At 42.3% G+C, this 19,725-nt stretch overlaps 2 protein-coding genes across 3 annotated transcripts in view; one reads left to right on the top strand and one right to left on the bottom strand.

The window, feature by feature from the left end:
* Nucleotides 1-17,216, bottom strand: part of LOC124606997 (pantothenate kinase 3) — a 175,257-nt gene extending 158,041 nt beyond the window's left edge. For both annotated transcript variants that reach the window (XM_047139145.1, XM_047139196.1), the window contains exon 1: nt 17,167-17,216. The gene's annotated coding sequence lies outside the window, so the exon portion shown is untranslated. The remainder of the gene's footprint in view (nt 1-17,166) is intronic.
* Nucleotides 1-19,725, top strand: part of LOC124606989 (charged multivesicular body protein 7) — a 223,538-nt gene that overhangs the window by 39,264 nt on the left and 164,549 nt on the right. The gene's annotated exons all lie outside the window — the stretch shown is intronic.

Raw genomic sequence — 19,725 nt, 5'->3', positions numbered from 1 at the left:
AGACTGAAATGTAACCATTGCGACCAGATTGTCAAGTGATCATTCGTCTCAGTTTATATGAGGCCAGGACGCCGTCGTACAAAATTCGCTGCCCTAGCCATCTTCTCTCACTTTGTGCAGTCATAATCTCTAGCCCACAGTTGCGTGATAAATACAACTGATGGCCGTGGGTTGGCAGTGTTCTGGGTTTGCGTGCGTTTCTTGTGAGCTGCGTCCGCCTCCGCATCTGAGTGATCAGAGCGGCTGACAGCCGTACGGGGAACCCTGCTTCGATTCCCTATACTGCCAGGGATTATTCCTTGGTCTCGTGAGGCCAACTGAGGAAGTACTTGACCGAGTAGCAGCGGCACCAAGATCAAGAAACCCCACAACGACTGATAGAGCTGTATGCTGACCACATGCCCTATACCGCATCAAATGATGCCATTGTCAGAGGATGACACGGCGGTCGGTTGGGCTCGATTGAACTGGAGAGCCAGAAGGCGAAGCCTTGTGAGCTGCATAACACACTCAACATTGGAATATTGCTTCGTTTTCCGAGATTGGTGGTATTTTGTTGCCAATGGAAGTTAGTGTACTTTTAAAATATGTGGGTTCCTTAGATTGACAAATGAAGTTTAGTTTACTGCAAACATCGCTTTACTTCTGAGACAGTCCCGACCTCTCTACTCATATTTTTTCATCAATTTTGAAGTCCAGTGTATTAAATGTAGAAGTCTGTCACACATACCAGAAAATATTAACGCAATTAACGTGTGCTTTCTCTTTGTCAGATACTAGTCGCATATTTCTTAGGTCTTAAAACTGTTGAGAATGTTCAGAACGAGGAAGAATGTCGTACAGCATTCCTTCAGTTTTTTCTAGACCCGTATTATCGTGTTGTATAATGACAATGCCTCAAGAGCACAGGGTAGCATTCACTGGACTCGTATAAAGCATACTCACATAACGGTCAGATGTTCAGTTACGCCAGGCCACCATATTCTAGCGGTGCACGGAGAGATGCTTTCTCATTGCATTACCATAGAATGCATCTCGCCAACTCCTACTAGAAGTCTGCGGTCGTAAACATACTTTGCCACTTTTGCTAATGCGTTTTATGATGCTCGTCACGCATCCGTTTTCTCCTTTTCGATATCTCTAAAGATGATTTTGAACCATAATTTAACTGTTTTTTTAGCAATCGTTGCACTCTTGTTAGTTACTACACTGCCTCCTTGGTGTTTTAGTTGCCATTGGCAGCTAGTTGACGCTGTCGTACCAGATTCGATATCAGCTGACCGCTTTAAATTTTCGCTAGTGGGCAATATGTGTCAGTAATTATCTGGTCTGGATGTTGGAGGATCTTTCGCTATTATTGTCACATCTTCGTGGAAACAATCGCGAAAGTAGAATATACCTCCAAGGAGCGAAAGTAGAATATACCTCCAAGGAAGGTTCGCAAATGAAACAAAAGTTTGTACGCGCTAGATAGTTGGCATATCTTGATCCTAAACTAAACCAGTGAGCATGGCGCATCATGTGCGGCCGATAGGTCGGTATGTAGACGATGGTATAAGTATTGAATGAAAGCAGGTTCACAACACCAACGGAAAGGGTCTTGAGTTGCATCTGAAATCAACGGGAGGATTAGTCAAGAGTCATGGAATGTGCTATCGTCCAAGATTTCTCACAGTCAACAAACAATGTGACCCGCAGCGAATCGTATAGTATTTAGCAGCTTCCTCGTCGAGATGATCTCGATGATAAATTTGGCCCTCGCCGGGCTTCCCAACAGCCCTTCACAGCCAACTGAGACTACAGTGGTGCCATTTCAGGAAATCGTGGAGGTGATGACGAAGGAAGAGTGTCAATATTCCAAGCTAACGCGCGGTATTCTGTGTGTTCCCCGTGTTGTAGCCTTTGCTGATGACCTGAAGAGATTTTGTGTTCAGTTTCTTCTAGTACGTTCAGTCTTACTGGCGAACTGAGTGAAGTATAATTTTACTTGGAAATACGGAATACTGACCGTGTGATGTGCGTCACTAGTCATGCTGACGTCCGTGGGTGATATGCTTTGTTAAAAGCCGAGGTCATTGTTATCTTCTTTTACAGTTTATTTATGGGACAGGTACATTTACATTTTACCCGGTTCTTTGGCAGCTTACCGGATGTCACTGAGTAAAATGCACGAAAGCTTCTGCTAGTGCGACAGAAAATTATTAGTATCTAATATTGACCTAGCACATCAGCTATTAGCTTTGTCGAATACAACGTCGGTGTCGATTACATTTCAATTTTTCCGATGCATATGACGACTTTAGTTCGTTATTTCTTTGTTTATGAAGATTTGGTGTTGTTAGATATGTCTTGCGTATAAGCTAAGGATGGTGCTCCGAATCACGTGGTGCATTGCATCGTTCTAGCAAGTACTGCTTGTACATATCTTGCCAGAACCTCTTTTAGGTGTCACTAAACGTGAAAATAAAATCCACCAAATTTTTCGCAGAGTACAAAACACAAACATAAACTTCCGTACTGGAAGGACGACGAAGAGAGTAATTATCGATACTACTATTTCAGAAAGGTAAGAAATTTTACATATGTATATTAAAGATTCAGCTAATTAAAACTGCAGGACATAACTGACATGAAATTTGACTTTGTGATCTCGCCACAATGCAGGTTTCTACCAATGTCAGCATAAAAATGAGTGCTCTAATATTACTGCGAGGTAATCGAATGTTAGAGTCAAATGTCGACGACAATAAGCAAAATAATTAAGAGGTCAGTCAGTATATACTGATACAATATGGGAATTGTTTTCAGTTGTAGCCAGCTCTAAGTACAACTATCTAGTTCAGGAACAGGAAGAGACTAAACAACTGAGTTAGCCCTGTGACAGGCTAGATGGTTGTACGGCTGAAGTGCCGGAGCTCGAGGAGGCCTTGGTGTCTGGAGCTAATCGCCCATATGCAGTAAGCGTAGTATAGCTCGGCACCATGAATTAACAGAATCCGTGGCCGAACGTGCCGTTGGTGGAACGGAAGCGGCTCCATCGTATCATGAGGTGACCATTGCCAACAGTTTCAACGCTGAGCTTCACGACTGCGGACACTCTTTCAAAGACCCAGAAGGTATTCGAAGATTAGGGCAAGAATACTCACGATCGAGAACATTCAGAGATGCTCACAACGTATCGGGATAGGCAGCTGAACACGTCTGCGATTCGCTTACAAGATGCAGGGAGCAAGGCCAGTAGCTTCCAGATTGGTTCTAGAACTAAAGCTTGCTCTTGTTGTGCAAAGGGAGAACTCGTCTTCAGATATTCGTCGGCAATCTTTTGAATACATCGCAATGATGCGTTCAGTCTTTGCCGTTTGCAGTGACCACACATTGTATTTGAGTGTCAGCATTAACGATTACTGTGCCTATTTCTAAGCTACTCCAGTGGAACAAATGTTGTTATATGATGCCCTGAATCATATAGGTAATTAAAGATGGTCTACATTAGTTATTCCAGTATACAGTAGTGTGCTTAAAAGTATGTTCCTTTATGTATGGTATCAACCCGAACTATCATCGTGTTATAATCGGCATGCGTAGGGAGGAAGTAAAGCGAAAGAGTCTAAGTATTGACTTGTTGGCGGGAGAGCAATACGAATGAGCTTTAGAATGTGATATTGACATCTACTATTTCCCATACGCAGTTAGTGCTGTTGAGAGTATCTTTGGTTCCTGGCAGCTGAGGTCGCCGAAAACCGGACGGCTAGGGTTTAAAGATACGTCGACGATGAGGTCATTATGGGCGGAGGACAAGCTGGATTTTGATAAGAATGAGGAAGGAAATCGGCCGTGCCAGTTTCAAAGGAACCATCTCACCGTTAGCCTTTATGTTGTAGGGAGACCACAGAGCAGAAAAAATTGGATGACCATATTCCTTTCATTACGTTAATATGTGCCGTTGTCGAATGTACCCAATCCTGCTCTTAATCGCAATGCTCGCTCTTCCTTGGGGACAACGATCCACAAAGATGCTGCATTTTGGTGCCGAGCCGTCAATGGCTCCCGATAAAGTACTAGTGTTAGCATTCACTACAATATAAAAAGTGGCATATCTTCGCGGTTTAACACAAATCTTGATTTGGAACGTATGATTATTGCAAAGGTAGCAGATGACAGTTTAGTCACAGCCTAGTTTAGTCATATACAGGCTTGTTTACAATATAATCTTTGTACAGTTAGCCATCCATGAGTAGCCAAGAGTTGTGAATTTGTGTAAAATAATCTCTCAGTCGAAATCAGAAAGACATTCACAGTTTCTCATCACTATCAACATCGCTTAAGTGAAGCAGCTAAAGAGAATAACTTTTGGTAGACTAGTACTTTATTTATTGTAGCTCAAACGTGCCAACAATTATTAAAGCAAGAGCGTTAGTTAATTTCCTAGTTAAGGAACCAAGTAAACGATGGACTTATAACAATCAGATTTTATCGTCGTACATAAATTGGCAAAGTATCTAAATAACAACGAAGGTCGCAGACTCCTACTCTATTGTGTAACAGCTGTTAATTTTCTCACTGAACATATACTACTGTTACCAACGTCGACGTGAAGCTGCGATAATTTCTTATATCACCATTCTCCTCTTTACGACTGAAACTTCACGAGGAAGTTAGTAGCTTGTGGGAGATGATCTGCATATCCGAGTGCAGTCAGCATTGAATTGTAACACATGGGTACAAGTAAGGAAGGAAAACGTGAGATACTCTCCCGGTGTACTTTGCCGCCAAATGACATATTTTCGCTACCAGGGATACTATTCAAAGTGTGACACACAAGAATGAATCCTTCACTGCAGGAAAGAACTCCATTGTCAGTCTGGGCAACCTGTTTTTCATCAACGGGCCCACTGTGATTGGCGCACTTTGCTTAGCAAAGACCAGGGATGATAAGCATCCATAACTGTCGCCACCTGAGACTCCTCAGTGACGATTTGATATAGTATCAAATTCCCGTGAAAGCGAAGTAAAGTTTTTTTTGTAAGACCTGCAACATTCACGTTGCAAAGAAATGTTGCTGTACCTGAAAGCAATCAATTCGGGACTTGATTATTGAACTGTATCCCTTTGAAATGTTATTTAATATTTTCTGTCGTGTTGCCTATTTTGCGTCACACCGCAGTGCTGGGTCCGCCACTATTTATATCTGCTGTTTGTCGTGTTGATTCTTCCTGACGATACACAAGAGGCGGCAATTGACTCACAAGGATGCGAGGCAAAAATATCTCCAGCATGTTGTTCAGAACGAGTAGCTCGTGCTTGTTTTTTTGCCGCTTATTTACCATGACTGGTGGTATGTCTCGGATGAATGTATCTCGACTTATGTAATGGCACCCATGGTAAGTATAATCTGTTTGTGTTCCAGCTGATGGTACTTAACGCGTATTATAATTTCTGCCAGTCAAGTCTCTGCCAAAATTGAAGAATTAAAGAAAGGTACTGTCTCACATTTATCTACAATTTTGCCTATTGAATAGAGGAGCTTTAAATTTTTATCTTAAATATTCGGGATTCGATCCTCCATTGGTATTAATACTTTTTCCTGGACTCAATTTCTTTCAGTTTTTTGTTTATGTGAAATCACTCAGTTGGGAGGAGAGGGGGAAACCGTGTTGAAATCTCCTTTTGGGCATTCAGATCTAGGTTCTTCGTGATTTCCATGAATCGCGTAAACGAATGTCAAGATAACTACTTTGAAAAAGACATGACTGATTTTCCTCCAAATCCACGTGCGGCACGCACTTACGTTCCGTTTCGCAGGCATTCATCGTCGAAGGGATATAAAACCCGAATCCTCCTTGTTTGTATCAGATATATGAAGGTATGCCGTGGTTGGCTTCCAGCTGGTGCACCGAGTGGACGAATTCATTTGCGTACCATCCCGAGTAACACTATGTCTAGTGAAGCATTGAGGTCCCATACCCAAAAGTTGTATTAATAATTACTTCAAGTTTGTTACAAATGAAATTTATGATATAGATGGGAAATTCGCGGGGGTAGAAAGAGATAATAAATTATCGGATACTGTCATTGCACGCCGTACCAGGCGTACATCTGGCCAATAAGAAATTATGCGCGCAAGAATTCGGTGGTTTAATGCACAAGCAAGGAGTTGTATAAAGTGACGGATCAGCTGCAATGATGATTTCCAGTTCCCGTAGTTTCTGTGAATATTACTTTCTTAGATTTGTCGTTGCGGGGTGGACGACATGCAACCAACGCAGAAGTAAACAGAAAGGACAAATCAGTTGTCGGCGTGTTGCTTCTGCTACCCTCATGTGTGAGCTGCAAGACGGCTGTAAATTGTGTTGAGATTACGGCGAAAGATTGTCTTGAGCTCACGGATTCAATAGTTGAAAAATTAAACACACATCCGCGTTTATCGTCTGCACTGCGCAGCCGTCAACCGCGAATATCACACTGTCATAAAAAAGAGGAATAGTTGTTAATTATAATAGTATTCCAGTCGTTATGTTGAGCACCGCTGGCAGATACTGTTCTTCCTACTTAACCAGCTAATCTCGCATGTGTTTTGTCGCTTTGCATGGTTCCCAGATAGGGCACCGACACCAGTCAATTCCATCCGCTGTGTTTAGAAATAGAAAAATCTGAATTTCTAGCAAGGGTGAGTCAGTCAGTGATCGGAGTTCATTCGCGTGTAGTTCTGAACTTTAACAACATACAACGCGTGTCGAAAAAATGAGAAAAAAATTGCTAATGTGCCTTAACAATTTGATTTTCCTCTCCATCTCCTTGTTGTTTGCACTGAAACTCAATTGATTTTGTGCAGAGTGAGGATAAAGCACTGCAAAGGCTTGGGCAGACGAAGCTCATTCGTAGTTTGCAATCAACACAAGCAATTTCTCGCTCGATAGCCGTGTTGCTTTTTGCGAGTCCCTGTGTTGGTGAGTTTGGATCAAGGCGAGGCAGCGGTAAAGTGGCCAGCTCTTAATAGTGGACCCCACCAAACTTAACAAAACTGAGGTAGCCAAATGCTGTCACTAATGTCGCAGAGATGTTAAGCGTTAGCAAGAAAGAGATAGGCTTACTGACTCAATAACGAATTTTATGACCTGCTTATACATCTACATCTATACTCCGCAAGCCACCCAACGGTGTGTGGCGGAGGGCACTTTACGTGCCACTGTCATTACCTCCCTTTCCTGTTCCAGTCGCGTATGGTTCGCGGGAAGAACGACTGTCTGAAAGCCTCCGTGCGCGCTCTAATCTCTCTAATTTTACATTCGTGATCTCCTCGGGAGGATAAGTAGGGGGAAGCAATATATTCGATACCTCATCCAGAAACGCACCCTCTCGAAACCTGGCGAGCAAGCTACACCGCGATGCAGAGCGCCTCTCTTGCAGAGTCTGCCACTTGAGTTTGTTAAACATCTCCGTAACGCTGTCACGGTTTCCAAATAACCCTGTGACGAAACGCGCCGCTCTTCTTTGGATCTTCTCTATCTCCTCCGTCAACCCGATCTGGTACGGATCCCACACTGATGAGCAATACTCAAGTATAGGTCGAACGAGTGTTTTGTAAGCCACCTCCTTTGTTGATGGACTACATTTTCTAAGGACTCTCCCAATGAATCTCAACCTGGTACCCGCCTTACCAACAATCAATTTTATATGATCGTTCCACTTCAAATCGTTCCGCACGCATACTCCCAGATATTTTACAGAAGTAACTGCTACCAATGTTTGTTCCGCTATCATATAATCATACAATAAAGGATCCTTCTTTCTATGTATCCGCAATACATTACATTTGTCTATGTTAAGGGTCAGTTGCCACTCCCTGCACCGAGTGCCTATCCGCTGCAGATCTTCCTGCATTTCGCTACAATTTTCTAATGCTGCAACTTCTCTGTATACTACAGCATCATCCGCGAAAAGCCGCATGGAACTTCCGACACTATCTACTAAGTCATTTATATATATTGTGAAAAGCAATGGTCCCATAACACTCCCCTGTGGCACGCCAGAGGTTACTTTAACGTCTGTAGACGTCTCTCCATTGATAACAACATGCTGTGTTCTGTTTGCTAAAAACTCTTCAATCCAGCCACACAGCTGGTCTGATATTCCGTAGGCTCTTACTTTGTTTATCAGGCGACAGTGCGGAACTGTATCGAACGCCTTCCGGAAGTCAAGGAAAATAGCATGTACCTGGGAGCCTGTATCTAATATTTTCTGGGTCTCATGAACAAATAAAGCGAGTTGGGTCTCACACGATCGCTGTTTCCGGAATCCATGTTGATTCCTACATAGTAGATTCTGGGTTTCCAAAAACGACATGATACTCGAGCAAAAAACATGTTCTAAAATTCTACAACAGATCGACGTCAGAGATATAGGTCTATAGTTTTGCGCATCTGCTCGACGATCCTTCTTGAAGACTGGGACTACCTGTGCTTTTTTCCAATCATTTGGAACCTTCCGTTCCTTTAGAGACTTGCGGTACACGGCTGTTAGAATGGGGGCAAGTCCTTTCGCGTACTCTGTGTAGAATCGTATTGGTATCCCGTCAGGTCCAGTGGACTTTCCTCTGTTAAGTGATTCCAGTTGCTTTTCTATTCCTTGGACACTTATTTCGATGTCAGCCATTTTTTCGTTTGTGCGAGGATTTAGAGAAGGAACTACAGTGCGATCTTCCTCTGTGAAACAGCTTTGGAAAAAGGTGTTTAGTATTTCAGCTTTACGCGTGTCATCCTCTGTTTCAATGCCATCATCATCCCGGAGTGTCTGGATATGCTGTTTCGAGCCACTTACTGATTTAAAGTAAGACCAGAACTTCCTAGGATTTTCTGTCAAGTCGGTACATAGCATTTTACTTTCGAATTCACTGAACGCTTCACGCATAGCCCTCCTTACGCTGACTTTGACATCGTTTAGCTTCTGTTTGTCTGAGAGGTTTTGGCTGCGTTTAAACTTAGAGTGATGCTCTCTTTGCTTTCGCAGTAGTTTCCTAACTTTGTTGTTGTACCACGGTGGGTTTTTCCCGTCCCTCACAGTTTTACTCGGCACGTACCTGTCTAAAACGCATTTTGCGATTGCCTCTAACTTTTTCCATAAGCACTCAACATTTTCAGTGTCGGAATAGAAATTTTCGTTTTGATCTGTTAGGTAGTCTGAAATTTGCCTTCTATTACTCTTGCTAAACAGATAAACCTTCCTCCCTTTTTTTTTATATTCCTACTAACTTCCATATTCAGGGATGCTGCGACGGCCTTATGATCACTGATTCCCTGTTCTGTACATACAGAGTCGAAAAGTTCGGGTCTGTTTGTTATCAGTAGGTCCAAGATGTTATATCCACGAGTCGGTTCTCTGTTTGATTGCTCGAGGTAATTTTCGAATAGTGCACTCAGTATAATGTCACTCGATGCTCTGTCTCTACCACCCGTCCTAAACATCTGAGTGTCCCAGTCTATGTCTGGTAAATTGAAATCTCCACCTAAGACTATAACATGCTGAGAAAATTTATGTGAAATGTATTCCAAATTTTCTCTCAGTTGTTCTGCCACTAATGCTGCTGAGTCGGGAGGTCGGTAAAAGGAGCCAATTATTAACCTAGCTCGGTTGTTGAGTGTAACCTCCACCCATAATAATTCACAGGAACTATCCACTTCTATTTCACTACAGGATAAACTACTACTAACAGCGACGAACACTCCACCACCGGTTGCATGCAATCTATCCTTTCTAAACACCGTCTGTACCTTTGTAAAAATTTCGGCAGAATTTATCTCTGGCTTCAACCAGCTTTCTGTACCTATAACGATTTCGGCCTCAGTGCTTTCTATCAGCGCTTGAAGTTCCGGTACTTTACCAACGCAGCTTTTACAGTTTACAATTACAATACCGATTGCTGCTTGGTCTCCGCATGTCCTGACTTTGCCCTGCACCCGTTGTGGCTGTTGCCCTTTCTGTACTTGCCCAAGGCCATCTAACCTAAAAAAACCGCCTTATGGCGCAAGTCGAGGAATCTGCAGCCCACACGGTCGGAGAACCGTCTCAGCCTCTGATTCAGACCCTCCACTCGGCTTTGTACCAAAGGTCCGCAGTCAGTCCTGTCGACGATGCTGCAGATGGTGAGCTCTGCTGTCATCCCGCTAGCGAGACTGGCAGTCTTCACCAAATCAGATAGCCGCCAGAAGCCAGAGAGGATTTCCTCGGATCCATAGCGACACACATCATTGGTGCCGACATGAGCGACCACCTGCAGATGGGTGCACCCTGTACCCTTCATGGCATCCGGAAGGACCCTTTCCACATCTGGAATGACTCCCCCCGGTATGCACACGGAGTGCACATTGGTTTTCTTCCCCTGTCTTGCTGCCATATCCCTAAGGGGCCCCATTACGCGCCTGACGTTGGAGCTCCCAACTACCAGTAAGCCCACCCTCTGTCGCTAGTAGCATACAACTGAGCGAACGTCGCATGTATACGCCCTTTGATTACGGTGGTAACTGCATTGTACCTGCGTGAATATCCATAAGGAGAAAAGCTGCTTTATGCCGTTGAAGGAACAGTATTGTTTGCTCGGCTCGCGTTTTCTCACCGAACAGGTGCTGTGGTAACTGTTTACTTAGACTGTTTTATCGACGCAGATAGGAGACACGGGCGAGCTGCTTTTGTAGTAGCTACGTACTTTTCTGTCGTTCACTGTTATGTACTTTATTGCTCGCGGGTCTGTTACCACCATCTCTTTCTTTTCGAATGATATCTGGAGTCCTGATTTATTTATTTTTTATTTATGTCTGTTTTGCTGATTATTTGATTTCAGGATTTTTGTATTTTGTTAGCTAGTAACGTTAAGGTTGTTTGACCTTTCTTGGTTCGAATTTGTATTTTGTTGCGATTTTTCTAGTACCATTCTCTCAACAAGTATTGCAGAGCACAGTTGAAGAGTAGTGGTGATAGACCATCATCCTGTCTTATTCATGTTTTAATTATAAATGCCGGCCGGTGTGGCCGTGCGGTTCTAGGCGCTTCAGTCTGGAACCGCGTGACCGCTACGGTCGCAGGTTCGAATCCTGCCTCGGGCATGGATGTGTGTGATGTGCTTAGGTTGGTTAGGTTTAAGTAGTACTAAGTTCTTGGGGACTGATGACCACAGATGTTAAGTACCATAGTACTCAGAGCCATTTGAACCATTTTTAATTATAAACGGCTATGTATAAATTCTTTCTTTTTCCTTGCCTGAAATTTTAATTTTACAGACTCCTTTTTGTATGCTCCTGACTCGAATAAATACATGTAATTTTATAAAAAAATTCGTCAGTAATAATCCAACAAATTTAGAGAAGGATGTTCACAGCTTCAGCACTAGAAGGTACTCATTAGTTTTATCAAGTTTCTGAGAAGTGTTAAGTACACAGTCACGAAAATAATTGACCATTTTTTCAATAACACGGTGTCTGACAAGCAACTAAGATGGTTTTAAGTCTAATTTCAGATCGTTTCTACTGGACCGCTCGTAGTCCGTGGACGAATTTTCAGTTAAAAAAACTAGTAGCATGCGTCATAGATAAGACAAAGCTGTTTTCAGCAGGGTCAAAACTATTATGTTCACATTCATTAAATAATGCGACTTTGCTAATTAGTGTTCTGGATATTGCATATATTCCAACATGCAAACAATGCATTTAAACGTAGCCAGTGTACTGATTCATTCTACATCATTTCCTAGGAATTGTGTATATGACCTATAAATATGAAATGATATCATGACTATACTAGAATATGTCTTGTGTAACAAAAGAACTTAGTTTTTTTTGTTTATAGAGCATTAAACACACTTATTTTCTTTGAAACAGATAATACGGAATTTCTTGTCATGAGAAATTCCGGATTGTAAACGAAAATTTGTTCTGTGTTGGTGAATACTCTTAATGAGTCTGTTATTTCATATTCACTAGTTGAGTAGTTGGGCTGCACATTTAAGCGTGCCGTTCAGCTCTTGAAGACGACGCGAAAGACGCATGAAAACTGCGAAACTGTACAACGTTGGAGCACATCCTTGAAAAAAAGTGCGGTATATTCCATATGAAGAAATAAGTATTAGAAATTTTGTTTCGCAATTTGTTAAAGAACATCACCTTAACGTCTGAAATGGTGTTTAGAAGGTACCCTTGTGCAAGATTTTTTTGCTTTTATGCATGATAGATGCCGCATTTGTTCAATACTAATCAGAAACGAATGTGAAGAAGTTATCATGTGGTGTGTTTGGATCGAATTGTTGGAAGATACAGCAATCTGGCGCTCTCTGCTATTCGACGCCGAAAACAGTTTGTGACTGTGGACATTTTTGAGTCCAGTAGATGTGCATATTGCTGATCTGCCAGTACACTTCAGGCCCACAGTCATTTTGCTAGTAAATTTACGATACAGTGCATTGACCTGTAATGGGCCGACATCGGAACATGAGTTAATTTGTTGACCTTAAACGTCGTCTTTCATTATCAGATTCAGAAATCCATGTCCGTCGTATAAGTCTCAAAAAGAGCATAGTCAACAAGAAATGCTTGTTACAACTATTCAGTGAAAATCCTTCAGAAAAAAAATGTGGAGGTATTCTCCTGTCGGACGTCATCTCTATTAAAGTCGCTGTTTATGTACGGCTGGAGTTTAGTTTCGGCAATAGCGATTTAAGTTGCCGCTCCTGGCGCGAGAGGCCACGTGGAAATCTGTGAGGCGTCGTCAGCTGTCATGAGGAGAGCAGCGAGCCGCTTACGTCACTAAACGCTGATGACGCTCTGGGCGACAACTCACAGTCCTTTCGCTCTCCGGGCTCAGGCTCTCGTGTTATCGTGCATAACGTGTTTGTGAAGTCTGCTGGACCGATATATTGCGCTCCGATATCAGCTATGAGATTAGCGTTCTGTGACTCCATAGCGCCCATAACCATGGAGAATGAAAAAAGTACGAGCTATGTGCCATAGAAGAAATATATTAATTGCTACTTCACAATCTGGCTTTAATTTGATAATTATCTTTATCTGACAGTTGTCGTTATGACTGTTGTCCTGAATTACCCTAAAGACTTTGTCGTTTACCCCAGGAACTTTTATCGTGTGCCAACGAATCTTAGGGTTTCACGAAGGCTCCTCCACAGAATTGCGGTTAGACTTAGACAAAATTTCCAGTTGGTGTGATGAATGGCAGCTAGCCCTAAATGTGGAAAAATGTAAGTTAATGTGGATGAGTAGGGAGATCAAACCTGCAACATTCGGATACAGTATTAGTGTCCTGCTTGACACAGTCAAGTCATTTAAGTATCTGGGCCTAACGCTGCAAAGCTATGTAAGGTGGAACGAGCATGTGACAACTGTGATAGGGAAGGCGAATGGTTGACTTCGGTTTATTGGAAGAATTTTAGGAAAGAATGGTTCACCTGTAAAGGAGACCATATATAGGACTCTGGTGCGACCTATTCTTGGGTACTGCTCGAGTGTTTGGGATCCGTACAGGGTCGGATTGAAGGAAGACGTCGAAGCAATTCGGATTTGTTACCGGTAGGTTCGAAAAACACACAAGTTCTGCGCAGATGCTTCGGGAATGCAAATGGGAATCCATGAAGGGAAGACAACATTCTTTCCGAGAAACGTCATTGAGAAAATTTAGAGAATTGACATTTGATGCTGACTGCCGAACGATTCCACTGCAGCCAACGTACATTGCGCATAAGGACCACGAAGATACTAGAAGGCATATAGATAGTCGTTTTTCCCTCGCTCTGTTTACGAGTGGAAAAGGAAAGGAAATAACTAGTAGTGGTACAGAGTATCCTCTGCCACGCATCGTACGGTGGCTTGCGGAGTATCTATGTGGATGTAGAATTGGAGACCAGATAAGAAAATGGATATTGAACTATCGGGTACCGAAAAGAATCAGTCATCCAACGGCTAACGGCGACAACACGGCAACATGATACAGATGCATTACTTTTCCACAATTAGAAAAGTACCTCCTAATTAAGGTTCTATTACTCACGAGCAAATTCTTTACGTTCGTTGACAGAAAAAGCTATGAACCGCTCGTCAAGACCCAGCACAACTTGAAGATTCGAACAATATACTAATGCTAAATCGCAGCTTGTCAAATAAAAATCCGTCATTGTTTAATTAGTTGATTGGGTTTTCTTGTGCTGTGTAAGTAAAGAATGATTTGGTTAATGAAACCATTAGTTGCCATTCGCCTTCTTTGTTGAGGAGAAATGGACACTTGGCGAAATATCTCGAAGCTGACCTCGTGTCACAACCAGGTTCTTCATATCACGTGCCAGTTACAGAAAACCGGTTCTTTTAGTTGCAAGAAGGAGCCTGAAAATTGTGTAGTTTAGTACTTGGTTGTGACATTTTCTCAACTGTACAAAAACAGATTGATGGAGTGTCGTTGCAGAGAAATACTGTTATGTATCTTTACTGCATTTTTGTGTGTGTAGGAGGAGGACGTTAAGATGAGTGAAGGGAGCAGAGAAGGAATGGGCAATTAATCTCCCGTATTTGGCTGGACTAATATGTGGAAACCACTGGATACTGCAATAAAGAAGCCTGGGCTGGGCATAGGATCGAAACCAAACCACTGTGTAAAGTTTTGACAGTCTTACGGCTTAGTAGGTTATCGGTGCTACGATGAGACAGCAACAATTAACGAAAACTCTGTTGCGCAACTTGTAATTAGAAGTTCATCAAGTTGTAGAGGATACGAGATGTCAGATCAGAGATAAGAATGAAGTAATTGAAAGGACAAGAACGATCAGACTGCGTCGCCCACCTTAATGTTTTAATGTCAGCAGCACTGGATTGTACTTTGTGTTTCTAATCACCTCAACCTTGATGGCACGAGAAACTTTAACCTTACTTTCTTCCGTGTTTCTTATAATCTGCATGTAATTGCAGCTGTAATACATTCGCCATTGTCTTTGTCTCTATAGTCCAGGAAGATCGTGTACATTCGCTGTACACTGGAAACTGTACTGGACGGTAGCGCTGTTCAAACGAAAGAATAAACCCGTAACTAAAATTGCTTTCTGCAAATATAGCCTGTCTTCATTAACGCATTCTTACGATAACTACGAGCCATGCTGCTTTACATGTTGTGCGTTGTGTAACTTCATGGCGTTGGTTGACAGTTGTTGGACAAGAAGTGGTCTTTAGCTCACATTATCGAGTAATGATCATTTTGCAAAGCTTTACCTTTTAAATAGCAAGCGCCATGCCGTTGCAAACAAAACAGGAGGCGGCCCAATGTTGGTGTTAATCGCTTTCGTGTAGCTTTTGACTACATAACTGTTAGTTTCAGTCAGAAGTGACGGCGATGTTTGGTATCGATGAGCCCATAGACTTCGCTTGTATTCTAGCAGATTGAATTCAGTGTGCCTAATGGAATGACTCAAACACCAACAAATACTTTTCATTTTTAAGGGATACCTATTTTCACGAGGCAGTATTTTCGTACACAATGTTTTTCTCATTGTTTGATCATTCTTCTTTCTTATGTTCCAACTTTCGACAGTCTTTTCATTTCTCTTATATAATTATTGTTGCAGCCAACGATGACAATTATCAGGTTTTTTTTTTCTTCTGCGCTTACGGCTTTGCCTGCAATTGTATACAGTGATATCCTTCATTACCAGGTTAACTAATCTTAGTAGACCTGAAATATAATCTTGACATATAAATTTTGAAGAATGGTAGAGTAACGCTCAGTACGCAGGAAGCTGGTATCCGACTTCACGTTTGACCTGACGTACAGTTCGACTTGTTACTAAGGCGTGAATACTTTAAGTTGGTACAAAAGTATGTAAGTTGCTGTAGTCGTTGAGAGATAAAAACGCTTTCAGTGAATAAACTAGCCGGTAGAGGTTCAGCAAACCAGTCTTCGGACTGAAATCATCATCATCATTTAAAGCTTTTAAAATAAAACACACTTAAACATTCTAGATATTTATGCTTCGCGTCCACATATTTGTTTCGCAACGCGGTCACCCCCACGAACACATTTCTCCCAACGAGAGAGCAGTTTGTTGATACCGTTACTGTAAAATGTTTGACTTTGTTGTCGGAGCCACAACCTCACCTCAGTTTTCACCGCTTCATCACTATCAAAGTGAAGTCGTCGAAGATGTTCTTTAAGTTTTGGATACAGATGAAATGGGATGGGATCAACTCGTTTATGTAGACTGATCGATGATATTGAAGCCAAGGTGTGGGACTGTTGCAGATGTCGCAGCGCCTGTGTGTGTAATGTGGCATTGTCACGCTGAAGGAGAGGGTGTTTCATGTGTGGACGAACTGTTCGAATTCTAAAATCGATTACAGCACACTGTTTCTCAATCACCAACATAGTTATGTTACACCCCGCCGAGTTACACGTTACAATTCGGAGCCCCCTAGCTGCAAAGGGCTGCCGAAATATAGATATGAAGAATAAAGATGTAGAATTATAATAACGTTTGTTTTATTTAAAAAGCTTTAAGAGTTTCGTCATAAAAAATTCGAAGGCATTACTTTGCAGCACGCCCTGTCCCGAATTAATGCAGTATTTGCCAAGGCAGCGTCTGATGCATAACTATTTCGACAGCTGTAAATGTACTGGTGCTTCCTATCAACTACACGTTTACGCGAAGTGATGTTACTTTAGCGCTCGTTCCTTCTTTGTCACATGTGAAGAAACATCAGCGAAGATTGCCCTCCCCTGACTGGCAACACCCATTCGATCATAGCTTAATGACACGCACACATTTCAGCCTATTCCCTTCACATGGGCAGAGTAAAGTATTTATTTCACGCCATTGGCTCCTCCGCCTCTATCTGAAGTACGAGGAAAAATCAAATGCAAATGAAAATGCCGTGTTCCGTAGGATTTTAATTTTAGTGATGTGTGTGTAATACAGTAGTGCAGCGATACTACTTGCCCTGGTGCAGAGAACACGGGTTTTTATCGGTGTCCTTCCTGTTATCAGTCTCTCTGTTAATGGCTGCTCAGAAACTCAAGCGTCGCTTTCCAACAGAATGTCGAAATGCTGTGTTACAAAGTAAACATGGGCAGCCAGCGGCCTGCGTGAAGCGCATCGCCGCGCTTGGCCTGCTTCGGCAACAGTGTTCCACTTACCCAGTAGTGTCCACTGGTAAACAGCTACGCACTGCCTGATAGGCGGACACACTACTGAGCTTCAGATCGGCCGCTAACGCGTTTTATGAGAGGTTGTGCGACGTGCGCGCCTCTAGTGGCAGTAAGTGTAAGCTGGACGTTTGCGCTGTACCGAGAAACTGTCGCACCACATTCGCGGGGAATCCTCTTTCAGTGACTGCGGCAGCAGCATGCTTTCGAAACATTTACTCACTCAAGTGGTCTGCAATATTCCTCGTACTTCTCCCGACGCTCTGTTTGCACATACTCACGAACACTGTCTTGTACCCACATGAACTACTGGAACTCATCACAGAACAGTGATTTTCCTAAATCACTCCAGGCATATTCCGGGACGGTTCCAGTGAAACAGCACGGCCAATTTCCTACCCATCCTTGAAACATTATAAGCATGTGCTCCGTCTCTTATAACTTCATGTCGAGAGGACGTTAAACCCTAATCTTCCTTCTATCCTTTCTAGTTCAGAATACAGAACGTGACAAAGTACCCCCCCCCCCCCCCCCCCCCATATACCGGCCGCCGCCACCACCACCACCACCACCACCACCACCACCACCAGTTTCCTGCAGTTCCTTCTGTTATGTTCAATTCCACTCATTGTACTCGTTGGCAACATCGCTAGCCTGTAAATAATTACAAATAAAGAATAATAATAAAATGCTGACCACAGAAGACAGCCGATGAGATAATAGCAATGCCTTTAAAGCCACCAGCCGATAAAGCAACGGGCAGATGATTCTTTCATCATATGATTTGAATTCTGAAAGTTGTTGACAATATCCAGTTTTCCATTTCTGTTATTTTTCGTGACACGTTAAACGAGAAATCTCTCTTCTCCCAGCTGACAATTGAGGGAGAATTTGATGGCAGAGGAAACTGGGAAGAAAGATGTCTTGGCTGCGAATCATTGGGTAACACCACTCCAGCCACTGATACATACTCATCAAGCAACTGTGGAACTTGTGTTCGCAGTCATCAATTAGTGGATATGCATTGAGGGAAGAAGATTGTGGCCGGCCGCGGTGGCCGAGCGGTTTTGGGCGCTTGAGTCCGGAACCACGCGGCTGCTATGGTCGCAGGTTCGAATCCTGCCTCGGGCATGGATGTGTGTGATGTCCTTAGGTTAGTTAGGTTTAAGTAGTTCTAAGTCTAGGGGACTGATGACCTCAGACCTAAGTCCCATAGTGCTTAGAGCTATTCGAACCATTTGAAGAAGACTGTTGTTATCGGAATGAAACAATGCTGTTGTGGCCTGCTAATCTTCTTCCGTTGGATCTAAATTTATAGTTTATTTCCTATATTAGAATATATTGTTTCCCAGGACATTGCAAAAATACACGTTACCTTTCAAAATAGTCACTCCAATAGCTTTGACATACATTTAATTGTATGTATATAATTGAAGAAATGTCTTGTGACTCTTCAAGAAATGTCTTACACATAAATACGAGTATTCTACCTGGAAGTGCAAGCAGCAACCTGCTCCACATGAATGAAATCGAGGGCCAACACACACACACACACACACACACACACACACACACACGGAGCTATATAAAGACAAAGGAGTATACCTCGTCATTGGTAATGGATCACAATGACCAGATTTGATCTTAGACTAGACACATAGTTAACTGAAGTTTGTACCAGTAATGGAAGTGATCAATTTTTTTCCAAATTCGTAAATTAGTACGCGGTTATTGAAAGGACAAAGAAGGGAATGATGTGGTTTAATATCCATAGGCGGCGTGGTCATAAACATCGAATTGGCTGATACAGGGGTGAAATTCTTACGAAGATTGCAATTCTGTTCCTTACATTTGCAAGTCCAGTGTATTTGTTGATATATAAATAGCTGTGCTTCACAGTTTTAAGTTTTCTAAGCACTTCAAATAACTAGTTACACGTATTGTTACTTGGCCACAAAGAGCACAAGTTTCGTTATATGCAATGGTGAGGCGGATTTTGCTATTCGATATTATTGCAGCTATCTAATTTTACCTCTCCTAAAAATTGCCCATCGTCCTAAAATTCACACCATACTTTAAAGACTAGTAGAACTCGTGCTTCCTTACAGTTAACGACTAAAATTGAATTCCGAATTCCGTAATAGGAAGAACTGCAATTCGAATAACGGTTCTGACATTGCCATTTAAGTTTTCTACTGTACAGTTGCATGTTAGACGAAAACTTGCTCCATCTTGGCTTAGAGAAGGGCCGTGGACTGTATGTACGAGAGATTGCAGGTAGAAAAGAGGCAGTTGAATGTCTATTAAATTAACTCTTCGCTTAAAAGTAAATAAATAATTTAGTAAAATAAGCGTGTCATTTCTTTGTACTTTTAAAGTTTTTGTAGAAAAATATTCTCTGGAATTTTGAAGTATTTGGTGGAATAAACAATTTTTTACGGCTTGGTTTCAAATTTAGCTGTTGCTGTCTTGCAATCGTGTATCATTAAGTAAATGAGTAAAGGTTATCGCACCAGTACTCTTCACGCCTTTCTGAATAAATGCCAATTT

This window comes from Schistocerca americana, chromosome 1, assembly GCF_021461395.2.
Source record: "Schistocerca americana isolate TAMUIC-IGC-003095 chromosome 1, iqSchAmer2.1, whole genome shotgun sequence".
NCBI classification, from domain to species: domain Eukaryota; kingdom Metazoa; phylum Arthropoda; class Insecta; order Orthoptera; family Acrididae; genus Schistocerca; species Schistocerca americana.
This window is presented reverse-complemented; position numbering and strand designations above follow the sequence as displayed.